Source organism: Rhinopithecus bieti, unplaced genomic scaffold (genome assembly GCF_001698545.2).
Source record: "Rhinopithecus bieti isolate Rb0 unplaced genomic scaffold, ASM169854v2 scaffold_4816, whole genome shotgun sequence".
NCBI classification, from domain to species: Eukaryota; Metazoa; Chordata; class Mammalia; order Primates; family Cercopithecidae; genus Rhinopithecus; species Rhinopithecus bieti.
The window spans coordinates 563,603-584,552 of NW_016804543.1; the positions used below are offsets into that span (position 1 = coordinate 563,603).

Below are 20,950 nucleotides of genomic sequence, written 5' to 3' on the forward strand. Positions count from 1 at the left end.
AAAAAAAAAAAAAAAAAAAAAAAAAAAAGAATACTTGAAACAAAACAGATGTTCGGCAAAGTATTATCTGCTAAGGATTAAACTGAAAGTATGTAACTGTCTCGGGAATATCAAAGCATTGGAAGAAGGGATAAACACAGTAGGAGTAGGCACATGCTAAACTTCTTGGCTGGAAGCAGGGCGTGGTGGCTCACGCCTGTAATCCCAGCACTTTGGGAGGCAGAGCAGGTGGACCACCTGAGGTCAGGAGTTCCAGACCAGCCTGGCTAACATGGTGAAACCCCATCTCTATCAAAAATAGAAAAATTAGCCAGGCTTGATGGTGCGTACCTATAATCCCAGCTACTCAAGAGCCTGAGGCAGGATAATTGCTTGGACCCAGGAGACAGGGGCTGCAGTGAGCCAAGATCGTGCCATTGCACTCCAGCCTGGGCAACACAGCGAGACTCTGTCTCAAAAAAAACAAACAAACAAAAACAAAATAAAACAAAAAAAAACTTCTTGGCCCGGTGTGGGTGTGGGGAATGCAGAACAAGAGGAAAGAGAAAATATCCCAAAGTTATCACCTTACAGAGGAGGGATGTATGCAGGAGACAGAAGTTATTATAGCAAAGACAAGTTGGTGGGGGAAAGTCACATGTTTTATTTTTAAATAACAGCATATAAATGTTTCTGAGTACAAGGAAAGAAAAGGTCGCCATTAATGGAATGGAAATACACAGTAGAATTTCCAAAGTAACAAGAGATTTTTTTTAAAAAAAGAAACCCAAAATAAATTGATCAAACCAGCAAAAATCAGACATAATAAACTGCAAGTTAAAATATGCAGCAAAGAAAGCAAGAAAAAACTATTTATATGACACATGAATAAAGTAAATTATCCATTAAAAGACATCTATATTCTGTTTAAAAAAACACACATAAAACAAAATAAAGAAATGTTGGAAATAAAAGGATGCGTATGGAAATGAGATTTAAAAGGTTAAAGTGACAAAATGGGATTTTTGAAAGGGTATTAAGTAATGACAAAAGCCACGTTTTATGAAAAAAGTAGATCACAAACCAATACTCAAACTAACATACAGTAGTTAAATGAAATACAAATTCAAACTAGATAGGCATGTCTACTGTTTGCAGTATCAATCAACATTCCTTAAAAGTACTGGTGAATACAGTAAAAGAAAAAGTAACTTGGTGGAAACACAGGAAAAGGAAGGGAGGAAGGGAGAAAGAAAACACTTCTTACTCTCATACAATGACTTCTGCCCTAGAAAACCCAAGAGTTTAGATATAGCATAGTACCAGAGTTATATATAGATATATAAACTAAACAATAATTAGTAAGCACTTTAAATAAGGCTCTCTTAAGACATATTGTTTCCATATATGTAAATAATATCTAAATTATAATATATTAATAATAAATCTAAGGTTTAAAAAATTGACTGAGATACATAAACTCTCACAAATCACTACCCAAGAAAAGGAGTAACCAAGAAGATTTTCCCATGGATTCTGTTCTTGAAGGACAAACAGCTATAGGCTGGTAGTTTATCTTGGATCTGATTGCTTGCAAATGAGTTTGGTTCTTCCAGTATCAAAAGAATTTTCCTATAAGAAAGTTTCATATTTGAGGAATTGTTGCTTAAACAATTTATAGACAGAATTATCCATGGCATTCATTTAACTTTTTGAACAGGCAGAAGTTTGTGTGGATGTTTCAGCAGTTTACAAACTTTGTGTATTCTGCTGACAAACAAAAAAAAAAATGCCTACCCACTCCCCCTACCCACTATATATCTATTTATTTAAGGATCACTTATATAGATACTATCATTGTTAGCTAGCATCTCAAGGCACAAGTCAGGATAAAGCACACAGCCTACAATAGAGGTACAATACACAGAAATATGTAGATGAAGATATGAACAGACACACATGAAATATATTTTATATATATCCTACTCCTATTGTAGACTAACATTTAACACACACACACACATATATATAACACACACATTTAAATAATCTTGATAATTGTGCAAAATTCTGGCCAACCTCTTGTCACATCTGATTAGAAAATCAGTGTTTTTCCCTATCTACTCAACATTCCCATTAGGTTGTCTAATAGGTATCTTAAATTAAACATGTCCAAACTCAACTTGCATAACCTTCCTCCCAAACTGGCTCTACCTACAGTTTCTCCATCTTAAAGATGACTACATAGGCCCAGTTGTATAGGCCATACCGGACCCTGGAGTCAATTTTGACAGCTCGCTCCCTCACACAAACCGCATCCTATCTGCCAGGCTAACTTACTGGAAGCTCCTGATGTCAAGAGTGTACTGAAAGATGAGCAGAAGGCAGAAAGTTAAGGATGGGGTAGGAGTAGGATGTCCTAATGAATCAAAGCCCCTAGAACAGCATCTGGAACATAGGAGGTTATCTATAATTATTTACTGAATCAAGAAATAGATCCCTAGAAAAAACATACTAAAGCAGTTATAAAGATAAATACCACAGCTTTTAAATCTAGAAGTAAATTTATAATCTCTACCTACATCAGTATTAAAATGAATTGGGGAAACTGATGCCTATAATCCCAGCACATTGGGAGTTTGAGGCAGGAAGATGGATTGAGGCCAGGAGTTCAAGGTAACAGTGATGGAGCAAGGCTCTAGCTCATAAACAAACAAATAAGTAAAACTGAATAGAGTAGGAGGAAAAAAAACTGGAGCAATCTGCCACAAAATACTAATGGTCTTTTAGTGTCTGTTAGTGCCTTTCTTCTTTCAATTTTCTTACATTTAAAAATGTAATAAATATCCAATTCCTTTATAATAGAAAAATTTCTTTTAAAACCCTAACGGAAATTCACCCCAACTTTGTCTAACACTTATATTCATTCTTGGGGGTAAGGAAATAGGGAGAAAAAAGGGAGAACTAGTTAAAAGCAAATTGATCACAATGTTTTTCATTATTAAGCAGGCACACACTCCATCTTGCTCCTGGGGTAAACAATCCTTTGCTTTTCCAATTCAGTACCACTTAACATGCATAAAATTTGAATGACTTTCTAAATGTGTTTGGTTAACAGAAGGATGCAGAATTTTAAGAAAATGAAGAGGTCCTTAAGTATGAAACATTAAAAGGAAATCTACAGAGAGACTCTAAGAGGAGAGAAATAAAAATTATGATATGCATGTAAATTAAATATGAAAATGGAAAATCTTTTGCAGAGAACTTTACAGTAAGCTATTATTTTACTGAACGGGCCACCAACTTAATATCAAATTCCAATGTAAAAACCAAAAAGTCACATCTCCATATTTCACGTCTTTAAAATCAAGGTAAGAATAATAATGGCAAACCCTTAGTGCTCACAATGTGCCAGGTGCTGTCCGAAGCACTTTACATACTTCACAAATATGTCATAATACATAACTAATTCTAATGAAACTTTTAAAAAGCTAGGTGGCACATATTTTGGATTTTTAAAAAGGTTGGCCAGGAGAAAATAATACTGTAAATCACCTGCTCAGAGGGTAATTTTTCCTTAAAGGTATGTTCTCCTAATCCAATAAGGAAATAATAAATTTCTTAGAACACTTTAAATGGTGCCATTTAGACAACAAATAGAAAATTAAGGGCGCAAGTCTAAATGCAAGTAATTATAAAAGAAAATCTTATAAAGAGAAACTAAGTGTTTTACTGCTAACTAGGAAATGTTCAAGACACACAAGCTTTATTGATTAAAGAATGTATAATACTTCTATAAAGATGCCTAAGTTATTTATCGAATGCTGAGAGACTTTTAAGTTAAAAGATCTTTTAATATAGATGACTTTAGCAGCTGTCGATGAATGGAGGTACTGTTAAATAGGAAACAGAAGTGGATCAGCTGACAGACCTTTTAGAGTCCCATCTTCAAAGGAAAGAGGATGAAAATAAACCATTAAAAAATATGTGAGCTGACGGGGAAATCTAGAGTCCACAGCTGATCTCCTATTTATTAGTAGGTAATGTGTTAGCACCACATGCTCTGAGTTTATGACCATGAAAGTCTAACACTGATTCACGTGAGGAGTGCCTCACAGAACCAGCTTTCATATTAAATCAAGTTATATGGGGAAAATGGTTGAAGTCTAACTATAAAGAAACACCTTCCGTATGAAATAACCTGTTCTTTGAATTTGCATCTTAATGGGACTTTTATTCTCTTTTCATATTATTACAAAAGAATGCATCATCATCACAATACTAAACAAAACACAAAACAATCTGTACAACTTTTTAAAGGGAAAAATGTGTGTACTGTTTATTACACTGACTAATTCTGACCACCAACAACCAATGGCAAGTGGGAGGGAGTAACACTGAGACTATAAAACCATCTTGCTTCTTAACAAACTTTCCTCCTCCACTTCAACATTCTTGAGGATTCTTTCCCAAACCTATTAATTCCATATCATGATGGTTACAAATTTTTCAATTCCACCACTCCTTTCAGCGCGTTATTTTTTGTATCTTCATTAAAGTGGCAAAAAAAAAAAAAAATCCCCTACTCGTCATCATAAAACAATGTTGGAAACGGACATTAAAACACAGGAGAAGTGAAAAACAGATCTGTCCTAAGACTCACAGGACTACAAATTTAGGAAGTACACAAAAAATTAAAAATTAAACTCAATTTGATACACTAAATATGTGTAGCTTTTTGTATGTCAATTATACGAAAAGTGGTTTTAAAACAAATGATCCAACCCATACCACCAACTAATAAAGAAAAAAATAAGCAAATGAATCATGAAAAAGAGAATCATCCTTTTGGATTAATCCTTTCAGTAAAGATCACTAACAATTGTTTGCACTGCAATGAATACAGTTCCCTAAATATAACAGATGAATTATTTTATATACACGTTTCATTTTTATTTTTGGAGAACTGGTTAATAAATATATTTTAAGTTCAATGTATTATATATTTATCAGTGGGAAGCAACCTTAAACATTTTTAACAGCAGAAATATATAAAACAATTATAAGTGGAAATAATACAAACTGCCTTGTGTTTTATCCTGGAGTCAAACCATAGAAATCTTAGGTAACTAAGAAAATTTTGAAAAACATTATTTTGAATATTAAAAATCATGCATTTTGGGGAGGGAGAAAATTAACAGCCTTTCTTTGCCTTAAAATACTTTACAATTTATGAAATATACAATTGGAATGGAGCAACTCCTAAAATAATCGGTATTTTGAGGAGGGAAATTGAGCACAGACACAAACTACTGTTTCTTCACTCAACCCGTTCCCAATGCTCAGCTGAAGAAGTTCCCACCTAAAAGAGCAGAAGTTACTCTATTTTAGAGGGGTAGTGTGAATGACTTTTTCTACGTATTAACTAGAATTAAATGGTAATTTGTAAAATGCTTTTCCATTTTTAAACATGAGAGTCTCTATCTGAAACCACAAGGCAGTAGGCATTGCCACGGTCTTAGGCTAACATCTGCAACCCACCAGTCTGCATGGCCTAGAAGCAGGTGTGGAGAGGAACAGAGTTGAACTGCCAGCAGCACCACGGACTCAACTGTCCGGGCTTTCTGCCATTACCAGATATGTGCCCTTTTTCTTGCTATTCTTTTTCCGCTGAAGGCTTCTGAAGATCTTGTTCCTGTGAACACATTTGGGGCTCAACATATTGTCTGCAAGGTGTGGGGGTGGAAAATTGAAGGCAGGAAGCGAGAGGCGTGCATGCACTCACTCTCCCTTCCTGCTTCTCGGGAACCCAGGCTTGTCCAGCATGAAACTGGAGGTGAACCCAGCCATCTGTGTCTGCAGGGAGACTTCTCCCATGGACCACATGCCACTTGACACCACTCTTGTGGAGATTCCATTCACTGCCTCTGGCATCCCTGCCCTGGCTGCAATTCTGGCCCAGGAGGCCAGCGAAGCCTTTGGGGCAGACGTTGTCACCACAACTGTATTAACTCCTTCAAGGAGAACAGCAGACTCTCCTTGAGGCAACCCCTCCTCAGGAATAAGAGCCACTTCGGGAGGACGCATCTTCTCAGAACTTTGCAGGGACGTTTCCCTCTTTTCCACCTTTGATTTTTTGCGTAATGACTTCCAGATTCTGGCCTCTTTTTTCCTGTGCTAGGAATATCCTTTTGATTTGGGTAGGTAAAAGAATACAGGCCCTTATGTGCATCTAATTTCTGGTCTTTGTGCTCAGCTTTAATTGGTGGTGCCAGGCCCACAGAATGTCCCAGTGAATCTGATTGACAGGTGGCAGTTTAGAGGGAAATGGAGGGATTGGTATCGTCTTCTGAGGTTCTGGGTTGTCATTGCACTCTGCCTTCTTCTTTGGACAGAGCGTTTGGTCACCTTTGACAGATCTCTTTCATTTAGTCCCCTTCACTGATGTTCCCGGCAAAGCAACTATACTTGGTGCAACATTTCTGTCTAATTAAAACGTATTAAACAGAAACAAGGAAAGACCAAATACTGTAAGAGCATAAAATATACTTTCAAAGCATATTAATTCTGAACAAAACACAGTACATTTACTGATAGAGATCAAGGCACATATTTGTATTATGCGTATTTTTCAATTTGACACAAAATCAAAATATAACTGTGTAAATACTTGATTTTCCAAAAAAAAAAAAATTGTTACATGTTAATTTCTCTCTCTCTCTCTCTCTCTCTTTCAAGGGGCTCAAACGCCTGGGCTCAAGTGATCCTCTTACTCCAGCCTCCTGAGTAGGTGGGGCAACAGGTACACCACCACACCCAGGAATACCTCTCTTTCTTGATGACTAAATCATTACTTACCTTTCCATTATTAACTTAGATAATAAAGAAATGAATGGATGGAAAGGACAGTCATAACAGAATGAACCAAAAAACCTAAGAGCTCTTTAAAGAGTATCAATCTTTTATGGAAAGTCTCTAAGTAAAACAATAGGAAAGTTAAAAGAAAACCTTGGTTTAACTCAATCTCCACTAACACCACAAATATTAACCGAAGGCCCATTAGCGCCCAATGCTAAGGTAGACTCCAGAGATACAAAATGATTAAAACAAGGTATTTGGCCCCATAGAGCCTACAATCTAAAGGAATCTCTTTTTTAAATTTTTTAAGAATAACATGTTTCTCTACTAAATAGAAGTTAATGCCTTTATATCCCCATGACTATGACAGTGCCTGGCCCACTGTGGGCATTTAATAAGAAACTGCTGAAACAGCTGAAATTAATTACAGCATAGATTGAAATGGCACTAAAAGTTCAACAGCACTCAAGTAGAGGCTGACTGCCTTCCCTCTCCTAAAAGTTGATCCTTCTCAAACTCCAAAGCTGAGAAAACCATCAGATGTATGCTGAAGTTCTGTGGACTCCACCCTGACCTCCAGGCCCCACCCACAGTTGCAGAAGCAACTCAACAGAAGATTCTGAAACCAGTTCTGTGGTGCCCAAGGAAAAGTCAAAGCCCATATGAGCTGGACAGGGGCACAGGCATGGTGGTGGCTTAGGAAAAGACCAGTCAGGAGGTTCCTGCCACAGAGTTTGAGTGCATGGGAGATGGGAGACTGAGCTAGGTTAGTAGGAGTAGGATTTGGAGACAGGAATCAGCATGTGAGGCATTTTAGAAGAACAGCTGGTAGTGCTTTGGCAATTAAATGTGAGGGCTAAAAGAGAAGTCAAACATGAGAAGAGCAGCATATATTGCTACAGGGAAGGATACAGAGTTTGATATTTGGGCTACAGTTTGCTTTTCCTATTAACGGGATCGGTGACCTTGATATCTTTTTTTTTTTTTTTTTTTTTTTTTTTTTGAGACAGAGTTTCACTCTTGTTGCCCAGGCTGGAGTGCATGGCGCGATCTCAGCTCACTGCAACCTCCACCTTCCAGGTTCAAGCGATTCTCCTGCCTCAGCCTCCTGAGTAGCTGGGATTACAGGCATGCGCCACCAGGCCTGGCTAATTTTTTTGTATTTAGTAGAGACAGGGCTTCACCATGTTTGGCTGGTCTCGAACTCCTGACCTCAGGTGATCCACCCACCTCGGCCTCCCCAAGCGCTGGGATTACAGGCGTGCGCCACTGTGGCTAGTTGACCTTGATATCTTTATTTCCTTATCTACAAAGGAAAGTTATCAGACACGAAGATTTCTCAAGTCCCTTCCAACCTTAACATTTTACCATTCTAAGGTTCCAAAGGCTTTAAGTTTTGTTGGCTGACAGAACTATGTACAAGTCACTGACAGGGATGTTCAGAGGTATGATAATGAAATAAAGAATATTTCACATTTGTGTGGGACCACAGATGCTTAAAAAATGATTTTTGACTACAGATTATTATTTTAGTTTAACTGTTTTCTGGACTGCAACAGGATGAGTGGAAACAGCAAAAGCTATGAAGCCAAACGGATTATCTTTAGAATCCAGATATACCAAATGACCTTGGGCAGGCTACTCAACACTCCCTAAGTCTCAGTATTTAATCCATGAAAGAGGCACCAACTGGGAAAAGAAGAGACAAGAAAGAGCTGGGACTCGTGTTCGCTGGCAGCTTCTCTTGAGATGGCTCTGCAGAGTCCCTCATTTTAAGGCTTTTATCCTCTCACTTTCCTTCACTGCTGCTGCCATCTAAGATACTTTATTTAAAACTTTAGGAAGAAAAGGATTTATTAGCATCATCTGTGGCGGTTGAAGATTTCTGTTTATTGGACATTCCAATAAAAATTTTAAGACTCACAAAGCTGCTGAACCCAAACAGGTTTTTTGTTTGTTTTCTCCCCATTCCATCAGACATTTCTCCAACCCAGACAGGTACTCTAGCTCCTGATCCATATGTTCCAGTCTCCACGCAGTATCTCCACTTAGCTATCTCACAGGCACTCTGTATGGCCTGCAATCTAGCCCATAGGCTGAAGCCCCAGCCCCCAAAGCCTAGCCTTCTCCTGGGTTCCCGAGCTCAGTCAATGTGGTCACTATGCATCAGGTGGTTGTGTCAGAAATCTGTGGGTCCTTCTTGGCACCTCCTTTCTCTTCACAAGCTAGCAGCCAATCCAATCTTGTGAATTTTCTCTCCTAAATATTTCTTCAATCTGTTTTTCCCCAATGTATTCTTAGTCTGAGCTACTATTACTTTTCACCTGGACAGCTACAACACCCTGACTCATCTCTGTTGAACCTCTTTTTACTCCCCAACTATGATCCATTCTCCAGAGGAGCCAGAGGCAACATTAAGAAAACAGACCAAACTGATCACCTTCTCTTTAGAAAACCTTCAGTGATTTTCTGTTGCATTTAGGATAAAGGAAACTGTCCTTCCAAGGTCTTCGAGGCCCTACATGTGCTGGCTCATTTCTAGCCACTGGGCCCACCTTCGTGCTTTATGCTACACTGGCCTTATCCCCAGGGCCTTCTTACATATGATTCCTCTGCTGGGCTGCTGGGCCTTCCCTGCACCCCCTTTTCACCTAGTTACTAACTATTCATAAATCAGAACTCAGACCCAACAGCATACCCTCAGGAAAATGCCATTAACTGGTCCAGACTAGATCAGGTGTCCTACTTAGACATTCTCATAGCACCTATAAAGCACTCCTTACACTCTGATTAAACAATGTCGGTTTCATTTACCAGACTGTGAACTAGGCAAGAGGCAAAAGCAAGGCCCATATTGATCTTGTTAACAGATGTTTCCCCTATGCATAGTACCTGGTACATATGAAAGATTGAATATGCATTTGTAAATGAATGCATGAGCTAACCATCTATCCATCCATCAATCAATCTGTAAAACCTCATTAAGTTACTATATAAACAAGATAGGTGTGCATCACCTCACCTTTAATTTTTATTTGATTTTTATTCTGGCTATTTTACTTTTCACTGAATATATGCCTTATATCTCCCATAAACAGAAGCTGCATGAATGCTTCTAAGGGAAATGCTTATACTAGAATTGTGGAAACATTGAAGGAGACCAAGATAAGGCAAGGGTTAAGTCAATCCTCCAACATAAAGAAAAATCCAATCTGAATTTCTCTCAGAAGGACCCTCTCCATCCCCTAATAAGATGGTATATAAGCCCAAAATTCAAATTGCCTATTTGAGTCACATTTATTTGTGAATTCCTGTGTATATATATATACACATACACAATCAAATCTATTTTTTCTCTTGCTACTCTGTCTTTTGTCACTATAATTTGTAGGCTCCCAGCTATCAAATATAAGAGAGTAAAGAAAAAAGTTTTCCTTCTCCCAAAAGACAGAGAATATAAGGCAAAAGAAAAAAAAAAAGTACTTATAAATAAACTCTAATAATGAAACCACCTTTGCAAAATTACGACAGTGAGAAAACCTGACCTAACCAATGCCATCTTGCTTCTAACCTCCCAAGCTGCCCTTGTTAATTCCTGGGTGTAGGCCAAACTAACTTTGGGAGGAATCATGCAGCCAGAGGCCACAAGATGCCTAACCTCCCCAGTTGCTCCCACGGATAACATTACTATTGTAAGACCTAAGACAAGTGTTCGAGGTATTTTTCAGACTCTGCATTCTGATAGACCAGCTGGCCTCACTCAGACCAATAAAATCTGGTTCAGCTAGTTTTGCAATCCCACTCAGGAACAGAAGACGGCATGAAAAAACAGCTTCAATCCACTATGATTACATTCCTGATTCAACCAACCAGCATTCCCCATTCCCTAGGCCCCTGCTGGCAAACTACACACACACACACACACATTTTTTTTTTTAACAAACAGGAACTCTTCTTAAAAATACACATATTTTTTTCATTGCCCAGGCCAGAGTGTAACGGCTTTTCACAGGCTCTATCCCACTACTGATCAGCATGGGAGTTTTGACCTACTCTGTTTCCAACCTGGGCCCATTCACCCCTCCTTAGGCAACATGGTGGTCCTTGCTTCGAAGAGGTCATCATACTGATGCTGAACTTAGTGTGGACACCCAATTGACATACTGCTTTACAGCCCAGACCTCCTGGGCTCAGAAGATCCCCCCGTCTCAGCCTCCCAAGTAGCTGGGACAACGGGCACACACCACCACACCCAGTATGTCAAACTATCTTTATTTTAATTAATTTATTTTTTGAGACAGGGTCTCAGTTTGTCACCCTGGCTGCAGTGCAGTGGCACAAACAAGGTTTACTGCAGCCTTGACCTACCAGGCTCAAGCCATCCCTCACCTGAGCCCTCCAAGTGGCTGGGACTACAGGCATGCACCATTAGGCCCGGCTAATTTTTTTGGTTTGTAGATGGAGCATCTCAATACGTTGCCCAAGCTGGTCTTGAACTCCTAGGCTCAAATAAACCGCCTGCCTCAGCCTCCCAAAGTGCTGGGATTACAGGCCAAACTATCTTTAAAAATTCCAGTCTCTGAATTTTTGCTGAGACTAAGGAATAATAAAACTCCAGTCTCCCATTTACCCAGCTCTACTTGTATTAAACTCTTTCTCTATTGCAATTCCCTCATCTTGATAAATTGGCTTTGTATCGGCAGCGGGCAAGAACTTGCTGGTGGTTACAGTAACTGATATAAAACATTATTTTAGACATAGTACATTACTTAAGACCAGAGTATTATTTTTATCACTATAAGGTTGATTGGAAAATGTGGTTTTCGTTCAGTCAAAGCCTGTTACAGGCAAGACACTCAAATACCAATACGGCATCTACTAACCCTCTCTCTTCCATCAGCCCTTCCATTGCCCCACCTGATCTGAGGAAATGACCACATTTACACACATCCAGTAGCCTCATGCTGTTCCACCTCAGAGACGAAAGAGGAATCTCCACTATGCCTATTTCTAACACTCAGAGCAGCTACTATAGTACATTCTTACTTCAAAAAGACTCATTTTCAATAGAAACCTTTTTTTTTTTTTTTTTTTAGAGACGGAGTCTCGCTCTGTCACCCGGGCTGGAGTGCAGTGGCCGGATCTCAGCTCACTGCAAGCTCCGCCTCCTGGGTTCACGCCATTCTCCTGCCTCAGCCTCCCGAGTAGCTGGGACTACAGGCGGCCGCCACCTCGCCCGGCTAGTTTTTTTTTTTGTATTTTTTAGTAGAGACAGGGTTTCACCATGTTAGCCAGGATGGTCTTGATCTCCTGACCTCGTGATCCGCCCGTCTCGGCCTCCCAAAGTGCTGGGATTACAGGCTTGAGCCACAATAGCAACCTTTGTAAAGAAATGAGTTTTATAATACCTTACTTGATTATCTTGAAATTTTCATTTTGATGCAATATAAACTGTCATGCATGTCCGTGTGAAGAGACCACCAAACAGGCTTTGTGTGAGCAACATGGCTGTTTATTTCACCTGGGTGCAGGCGGGCTGAGTCCGAAAAGAGAGTCAGCGAAGGGAGATAAGGGTGGGGCCGTTTTATAGGATTTGGGTAGGTAAAGGAAAATTACAGTCAAAGAGGGGTTGTTCTCTGGCGGACAGGAGTGGGGGTCACAAGGTGCTCAGTGGAGGAGCTTTTTGAGCCAGGATGAGCCAGGAAAAACAATTTCACAAGATAATATCTTCGCTTAAGGGAAGGACCGGCCATTTTCACTTCTTTTGTGGTGGAATGTCATTGGTCAAGGCGAGGCAGGGCATTTGCACTTCTTTCATGATTCTTCAGTTACTTCAGGCCATCTAGGCGTGTATGTGCAAGTCACAGGGGATGCAATGGCTTGGCTTGGGCTCATGAGGCCTGACATAAACCGTAATAATTAAAAACCAAGAAGGTAAAAAAGAGATTGGGGAAAATTTGCTCCCACTTGATCACAAAACCTAACTAGAAATGTTCTATTAAAAACTTGCAGAAAATTGTTTATATCAATGATCTGTGGTCTTCAATATCAGACCCCCAAAATAACTGAAGTCTAGAATGAAAAAGTCCATCTAGCAACTGATAAATTATTTACCACTGACTGAGTGCTGAGCTATAAATTGAGTTAGAAGTTTAAGTCATGGCATATGTATAAAACTTCAAATTCTAAGTCCATATTCATTTGCCCATGCTTGTTTGTTATTAAAACCACATGTTGTCACTGAATCATTTTATGGTTCATTTGAGACAAACATGCAGAAAATTGTGGGAAACAAATAAAGCCCTAGAAGTCTGTTAAAGGCAAGATACTCAATGCCATTGGAACCTGTTATGAGGCTTTGTGAAGCCTAAGCTAAAAAGTGTATCTGTGGTTGAAAGGCGGTTTGTCTTAATAAGAAAACTCCACTGCAGCTGTAATGAGATTGAAACTGTAGCAACCACTGATCGAATTTTTATTTTTATCCCATAAACTAGAAAATATGAATGTCATTGCTTAGTGAGAAATTGTGTGCCAAAACTTTAAATAATATCTTTAGTCACATATTTAAACTTCACAGGGTAAAAGTGTCCTATTTTTTAAAAATCTAAAGCATGTATCAAACTAGTGAATTAATAACAAAGGATTCCTTCCTTAAAAGACACTTTCCTATATCCTAAAAGTGAAAACCGAAACATCTCAGAATCTCCCCACACTCATTTTCAAAGTTCATTTCATACCTTATAAGCATTCTGAAACAAATTTTCTATGATTTCAATGTGCCCCCCAAAGTCCATGTGTTGGAAATTTGATCCCCAATGTGGCAGTGTTGAGAGGCAGGGTCTAATAGAGGTACTTGGGTCATGGGGGCACCACCCTCATGAATGGCTTAATGCCGTTATCTCAGGAGAGAGTCCCATATAAAAGGGAGAGTTTGGTCCCCTAATCTTGGACTTCCTAGCCTCCAGAACAATGAACAGGTAATTTCTGTTCATTATAAATTACCCAGTCTGTGATATTCTGTTACAGCAGTACAAAACAGACTAAGATAAAGTTCCTCCTTATAATTCTGAATTCTAACTAGCATACACCACTCTTAAAATAAGACAGAAAGAAAGAAAAAAAGCAGGCAGAAAGCTACATAACAAGAAAGGATAATACCACCCCCAAGAAAACTATTCAAAAAAGTAAACTCGGCTTTTGCCATTGTGTTCACAACCCCATGAATCAAGTAACAACCTGCTTCGTCTCTACTTCCCCATAATTACTTTATGTACCCTGTCCCCCACCCGCTGGGCACACAATTCAACTGAACAAACTTTTAAAGGACCTCTACAGTTTGCTAAGCATGACGGTTTATAAAGAAGTAAAGAGATACAAATCCCTACACGGAAGGGTTTCTCAAACTGGAAGGAACATCAGACCAACTATCAGCACTCCATACTAGCGCACTCTGAGAGCCCAGCGCAGGAGGTGACTAGGGGAGGGGGAGCCTTTCCAGAAGGGACAACACTGCAACTGCGCCAAGATGCACAGACTCTCATCATGCTATAAAAGACAAGAAAAGAACTCTAAATACAGAGAATGCTTTAAACTTTAGCATGCATCATAATCATTTGGAGGGCTTGTCAAAACACAGATTCTAAGCCCTAGCCCCAGACTTCCGATTTAGGTAGGGCCTGAGAATTTGCATTAATATCAAGTTCCCAGGTTATGCTAATAATGCTCTCAGTCTTTTCACTGTAACATTATGTGATCAAAGAGGTGGGGGCGAGGTCTCTCTCACGTGTTTTTATAAAGATGCTAATCCCATCGTGGGGCCTCCACCCCGATGATCTAATTCACCTTCCAAAGGCCACACACCTCCTAATACCATCATCTTGAAAGTTAGAACTTCAACATAAGAATTTTAGGGGAATACAAACATTCAGACCATAGCAATTATATAAATGTTTTAAAATATAACAATTTTTTTAAATTGTTGAACTCAGGGCACTTTTAAGCAAAGTTTAAGTATTTCATAAACAAATTATCTTAAATTTACTTTTAAAAACGCAACTGGTTTATACCATTTCACACCTATTCGTATGACTATAATTTAAAAACAAACAAAATAACAAGTGGTGACAAGACACTGGAACCCTAATAACATTGCTGGTGGGAGTGTAAATGGTGCAGTCCCTGTTAACAGTTTGGGGCTTCCTCAAACAGCTAAAAATAGAATTCCTATATGACTCAGCAACTCCACTTTTACAGGTATACACCCAGAAGAATTAAAAGCAGGAACTCAAACAGAACCTTGCATACCACTGTTCACAGCAGCCTTATTCACAATAGCAAAAGGTGGAAACAACCTGGGTGACCATCAACAGATTAATTTATCCATGCCATGTAATATTATTCAAAGAGGGAAAGGAGTTCTGATACAAACTACAACATGGATAAACCTTAAAAATACTGAGCTAAGTGAAATAAGCCAAATGCAAAGGACAAGTATCACGTGGTCCACTGATATGAAATAACTAGAACAGGCAAATTCAGAGAGACAGAAGTGGATTAGAAGTTACTAGGGGCTGGGGTGAGGGGAGAGTAGGGAGTTACTGCTTAATGGTTACAGAGTTTGTATTTGCAGTGATGAAAACATTTTAGAAATGGTGATCATGGTTGCACAACACTGAATGTAATCAATGCTGTTAGGCACTTAAAAATGATTAAAATGGTAAATTTTAGCTTATATATTTTTATTAACCACCACCATAAAAAGCTCAAGCTTAATTAATTCAAAGTTTAGTCTCAATTATTTGTCTAAAAGCCCACTAAAGATTAAATTGCTGTCCAGCACTTTGGAAGGCCAAGGCAGCGGATCACCTGAGGTTGGGAGTTTGAGGCCAGCCTGACCAACATGGAGACACCCCGTCTCTACTGAAAAAAAATACAAAAAAATTAGCCAGGCATGGTGGCATGTGGCTGTAACCCCAGCTACTCGGGAGGCTGAGGCAGGAGAATCGCTTGAACCCGGGAAGTGGAGATTGCAGTGAGCTGAGATTGCACCACTGTACTCCAGCCTGGGCAACAAGAGTGAAACTCCATCTCAAAATAATAATAATAATAATAATAATAATAATAATAATAATAATAATAATTTAATTGCTGTCATAGTACTTTGATTTCAGTTTAGCTGACCCCTTAAGTTATGCAGCTGTATCATATTGGTTTTGTTTTGTCTACAGTATTTATATGCTCACAAACTGTTAATGGAAGATCAGACAATTTTAACCGAATTTAATCAAATCAACTTTGAAAGGCAGAAATAGCCACAGTAAACAAGCTCACTAATAACAGATTAGGAAGGTATAAGAATGCTAGATAAGCAACTCTGTTTCAAAGGTAAATTATCTAATTTTGTTTTACCCAGTTATATGAAAAATAAACCTCCTAATAAAAGCACACAAAGGTTTTTAATGGGATAAAACAGACCAGCAGGATGCATTATATACTGGTAGGGTATCTTTGCCTATAGCTATTTTCTTAGCCATAATATGAATTTCCCAATGAATATAATCTCACTTGTCTCTGACACACCCTCAACTTTCAATACTTTGGGTACTTAAAAACACAGAAAAGAAACAATTATATCATGAGGCTCCTAATATACAGGAAATGTGTAATGAGCTATGCCATCATATACACTTCTCTACTTCAGTAACTTTGGTTCTACAAACTCTAACCTGATTTAAGTGATACTAACTCCTGATTTCTCACCTCAAAACTAAGTTTCTCAAGGGTGGCTGTGACACTGCCTTTAGTGTTTGTTCTATAGCCTTAAGCATTTAGAAAATATCATTGTCCAGTGAAAGTTGGCAAGTATAGCGTAAGTCACAGTACGGGGAATGTAACTCAAATCTGTGAATCTAAAAGTCCTTTGAGGCTAGGTGTGGTGGTTCATGTCTGTAATCCCAGCATTCTGGGAGGCCAAGAGTTAGACACCAGCCTGGGCAACAAAGAGATATCCCATCTCTCTAAAAAAAAGAACTTAAATAGCTAGATGTGGTGGTGCGTATCTATGGTCCCAGCTTCATGGGAGACTGAAGCATGAGTAACCCTTGAGCTCAGGATTTCGAGGCTGTAGTGAGCTATGATGAGACAGTGCACTCCAGCTTGGGTGACAGAGTCTCCCACCCTGTCTCAAAACACACACACACACACACACACACACACACACACACATTTAATTAAAAAAAAGTCAGGAGCAGCCAAGAAGGCTGAGTAGAAACAGCTCCACTCTGTGGCTTTCACCGAGAAGGATGAAAATGGTGAGTGAATTCTGTATCTTCAACTGAAGTACCAAGGTTCTCCCATTGGGACTGACTAGGTGGTTGGCATGACCCATGGAGAGCAAGGAAAGGCAGGGTGGAGCAAGGGCCCGTCTGGGAGCTTCATGGGAGGGGAGGGGGCAAGGGAGCTCCCTCTCCCGGTCAAGGCAGGCAGTGAGGGATTGTGCTACTCCTCCCTGAAAGCCATGCTTTTCCCACAGATCCTTGCAACCCACTGATCAGGAGGTACCCCTCGTGAACCCATGCCACCAGGGCCTTGGGTCCCAAGCACAGAACTGTGCAGACTCCCAGCAGCTGCTCAGGAGGCTGGCCTCTTGAGCAGGCACTGAGACACAGGAGAATTTGCATACTTCAGCTCTCGGAAGGCCAGTGAGGCAGGAGATCTGTCCACTCCCACGGGCAGGGGGCTGAAGCCAGGGAGCCAAGTGACCTCACTCCCACAGAACCCCAAGAGCTAAAATCCACTGGCCTGGAATCCCCAACCAGCATACCAGGCCTGAGACTGCCTAAAACAACCCAGTTCCTGGGGAAAAGGGGCAGCCATCACTGCAGCTCCAGTTGGCTGTTTCCCCCTGCCACCAGTGCCAGCAAGACTGGGTGGTCTGGACCAGGAGCAACTTCCCACATCACAGTACAGTCGCTGGGTCAGTTCTTGGGCAGACTGCTTCTTTAAGTAGGACCCTGATCCACTCCTCCTCACTGGGTAGGGCCTCCCTGTGGGAATTTCAGCATCCCCAGCCAGGGGCTTATGGACAGAACTCTGATATCCCTGAGAGGAGCCCCTAAAGAGGAGGGGCAGCTGTGGTATCATGGATAAGCAATTTTAGTCTTTTATGCCTGCTGGCTCTGGAGAGTCAGCGCAGCCTGGATGAGGGGGACTCCCCCCAGCACAGCACACCCACTCTGCCAATGGGCAGCCAGACTGCTTATTTAAGTGGGTCCCTGATCCCACTCCTCCTGACTGGGTGAGACCTCCCGACAAAAGCCTGCAGACACCTCATACAAGTGCATTCTAGCCGGTATCAGGTTGGTGCCTCTCTGGGACAGAGCTCCCAGAGAAAGGAGCAGGCTGCCATCTTTGCTGGTCTGCAGCCTCCGGTGATTTCTAGAGGGATGGGAGGGGCCCAGGACCCTGTAGTAGACACCCAGCACACTGCAGTAGCCCTACCGAAGAGGGGCCTGACTGCTAAAAGAAACACAAACTGAAAGCAACAACAACATCATCAACAAAAAAGACCCCACACAAACCCCATCCAAAGGTCAGCAGCCTCAAAGATCAAAGGTAGATAAACCCATGAAGATGAGAAAGAATCAACGCAAAAATGCTGAAAACTCAAAAAGCCAGAGGGCCTCTTCTCCTCCAAATAATCGCAGCATGTTTCCAGCAAGGGCACAGAACTGAGCAGACGCTTGAGATGGATGAATTGACAGAAGTAGGCTTCAGAAGATGGGTAGTAACGAACTTTGCTGAGATAAAGGAGTATGTTCTAACTCATTGCAAAGAAGTGAAGAATCACGATAAAACATTACAGGAGCTGTTAACCAGAATAAACAGGAGATGAACATAAATGACCTGATGGAGCTGAAAACCACAACATGAGAACTTCACAATGCAAACACAAGTATCAACAGCTGAAGAGACCAAGTGGAAGAGAAGATAACAGAACTTGAAGACCATCTTGCTGAAATAAGACAGGCAGACAAGATTAGAAAAAAAGAATGAACAAAACCTCCAAGAACTATGAGACCATGTTAAAAAAACCAAACCTACAGCTGATGGGGTACTGGAAAGAGACTAGGAGAATGAAACCAAGTTGGAAAACACACTTCAGGGTATCGTCCAGAAGAACCTTCCCAACCTAGCAAGACAAGCCAACATTCAAATTCAGGAAATTCAGAGAACCCCAGGAAGATACTCCATGCAAATATCAACCCCAAGACACATAATCATCAGATTCTTCAAGGCTGAAATGAAGAAAAAAGAAAAAAAAAATGTTAAGGGCAGCCAGAGATAAAGGCCAGGTCATCTTTATATAGGGAGGCCCATCAGACTAAGAGCAGACCTCTCAGTGGAAACCCTACAAGCCAGAAGACATTGGGGGCCGATATTCAAATGCTTAAACCAAAGAATTTCCAACCTAGAATTTCATATCTGGCCAAAGTAAGCCTCATAAGCAAAGGAGAAATAAAATCTTTATCAGACAAGCAAATGCTGAGGGAATTCATCAGCACCAAGCCTGCCTTGCAAGAGTTCCTGAAGGAAGCATTAAATGTGGAAAGGAAAAATCGTTACCAACCACTATGAAACCACAAGGAAGTACACAGGCCAGTGACATTATGAAAAAACAACATAAACAAGTCTGCAAAATAATCAGCCAGCATCATGATGGCAGGATCAAATTCACACATAACAATAATAACCATAAATGTAAATGGGCAAATGCCTCTAATTAAAAGGCACAGAATGGCAAACTGGATAAACAGTCAAGATCCATCAGTGTGCTGTATTCAAGAGACCCACCTCACATGCAAAGACACACACAGACTCAAAATAAAAGGATGGAGGAAAATTTACCAAGCAAATGGAAAACAGAAAAGAGCAGGGGTTACAATCCTAGTCTCTGACCAAACAGACTTTAAACCAACAAACATCAAAAAAGACAAAGAAGGGCATTACATAATGGTAAAGGGGTCAAATCAATAAGAAGAGCTAACTATCCTAAATATATATGGACCCAATACAGGAGCACCCAGATTCATAAAACAAGTTCTTACAGACCTACAAAGAGATTTAGACTCCCACACAATTATAGTGGGAGACTTTAATACCCTACTATCAAGGATAGATCATCGAGACAGAAAATTAACAAAGATATTCAGGACTTGAACTCAGCTCTGGATCGAGTGGACCTGACAGACACCTACAGAACTCTCCACCCCAAAACAACAGAATATGCATTCTTCTCAGTGCCACATGGAACTCTAAAACTGATCACACAATTGGAAAAAATCACTTCTCAGCAAATGCAAAAGAACTGAAATCATAACAAACAGTCTCTCAGACCACAATGCAATCAAATTAGAACTTAAGATGAAGAAACCCACCCAAAACCACAAAACTACATGGAAATGGAACAACCTGCTCCTGAGACTACTGGGTAAATGATGAAATTAAGGCAGAAATCAAGAAGTTATTTGAAACCAATAAGAACAAAGAAACAATGTACCAGAATCTCTGGGACACAGCTAAAGCAATGTCATGAAGGAAATTTTTAGCAATAAATGACTACATCAAAAAGTTAGAAAGATCTCAAACTAACAACCTAACATCACAACTAAAACCATTAGAGAACCAAGAGTAAACAAACCCCAAAGCTAGCAGAAGACAAGTAAAAACCAAGATCAGAGCAGAACTGAAGGAGATAAACATGAAAAACCCTCCAAAAACAAACAAAAAAATCAAAGAATCCAGGAGCTGGTTTTTTAAAAAAAGTTAATAAAAATAGACTGCTAGCTAGACTAATAAAGAAGAAAAGAATCAAATAGACACAACAAAAAAGTGATAAAGGGGATATCACCAGTGACCCCACAGAAATACAAACAATCAGAGAATACTATAAACATCTCAATACAAATAAACTAGAAAATCTTTAAGAAATGGATATATTCCTGGACACATAAACACTCCCAAGAATGAACCAAAAAGAAGTCGAATCCCTGACTAGACCAATAATCTGTTCTGAAATTGAGGCAGTAATAAATAACCTATCAACCAAAAAAAA

The 20,950-nt window shown here is 39.9% G+C and overlaps 1 protein-coding gene and 2 pseudogenes across 9 annotated transcripts in view; 1 reads left to right on the forward strand and 2 right to left on the reverse strand.

Moving 5' to 3' along the window:
* Positions 1-20,950, reverse strand: part of SLC25A26 (solute carrier family 25 member 26) — a 169,785-nt gene that overhangs the window by 52,866 nt on the left and 95,969 nt on the right. The window lies entirely within an intron of this gene.
* LOC108527665 (developmental pluripotency-associated protein 4 pseudogene) lies at positions 5,587-7,039 on the reverse strand (annotated as a pseudogene).
* Positions 14,183-20,950, forward strand: part of LOC108527666 (uncharacterized protein C9orf85 homolog pseudogene) — a 37,304-nt pseudogene continuing 30,536 nt past the window's right edge.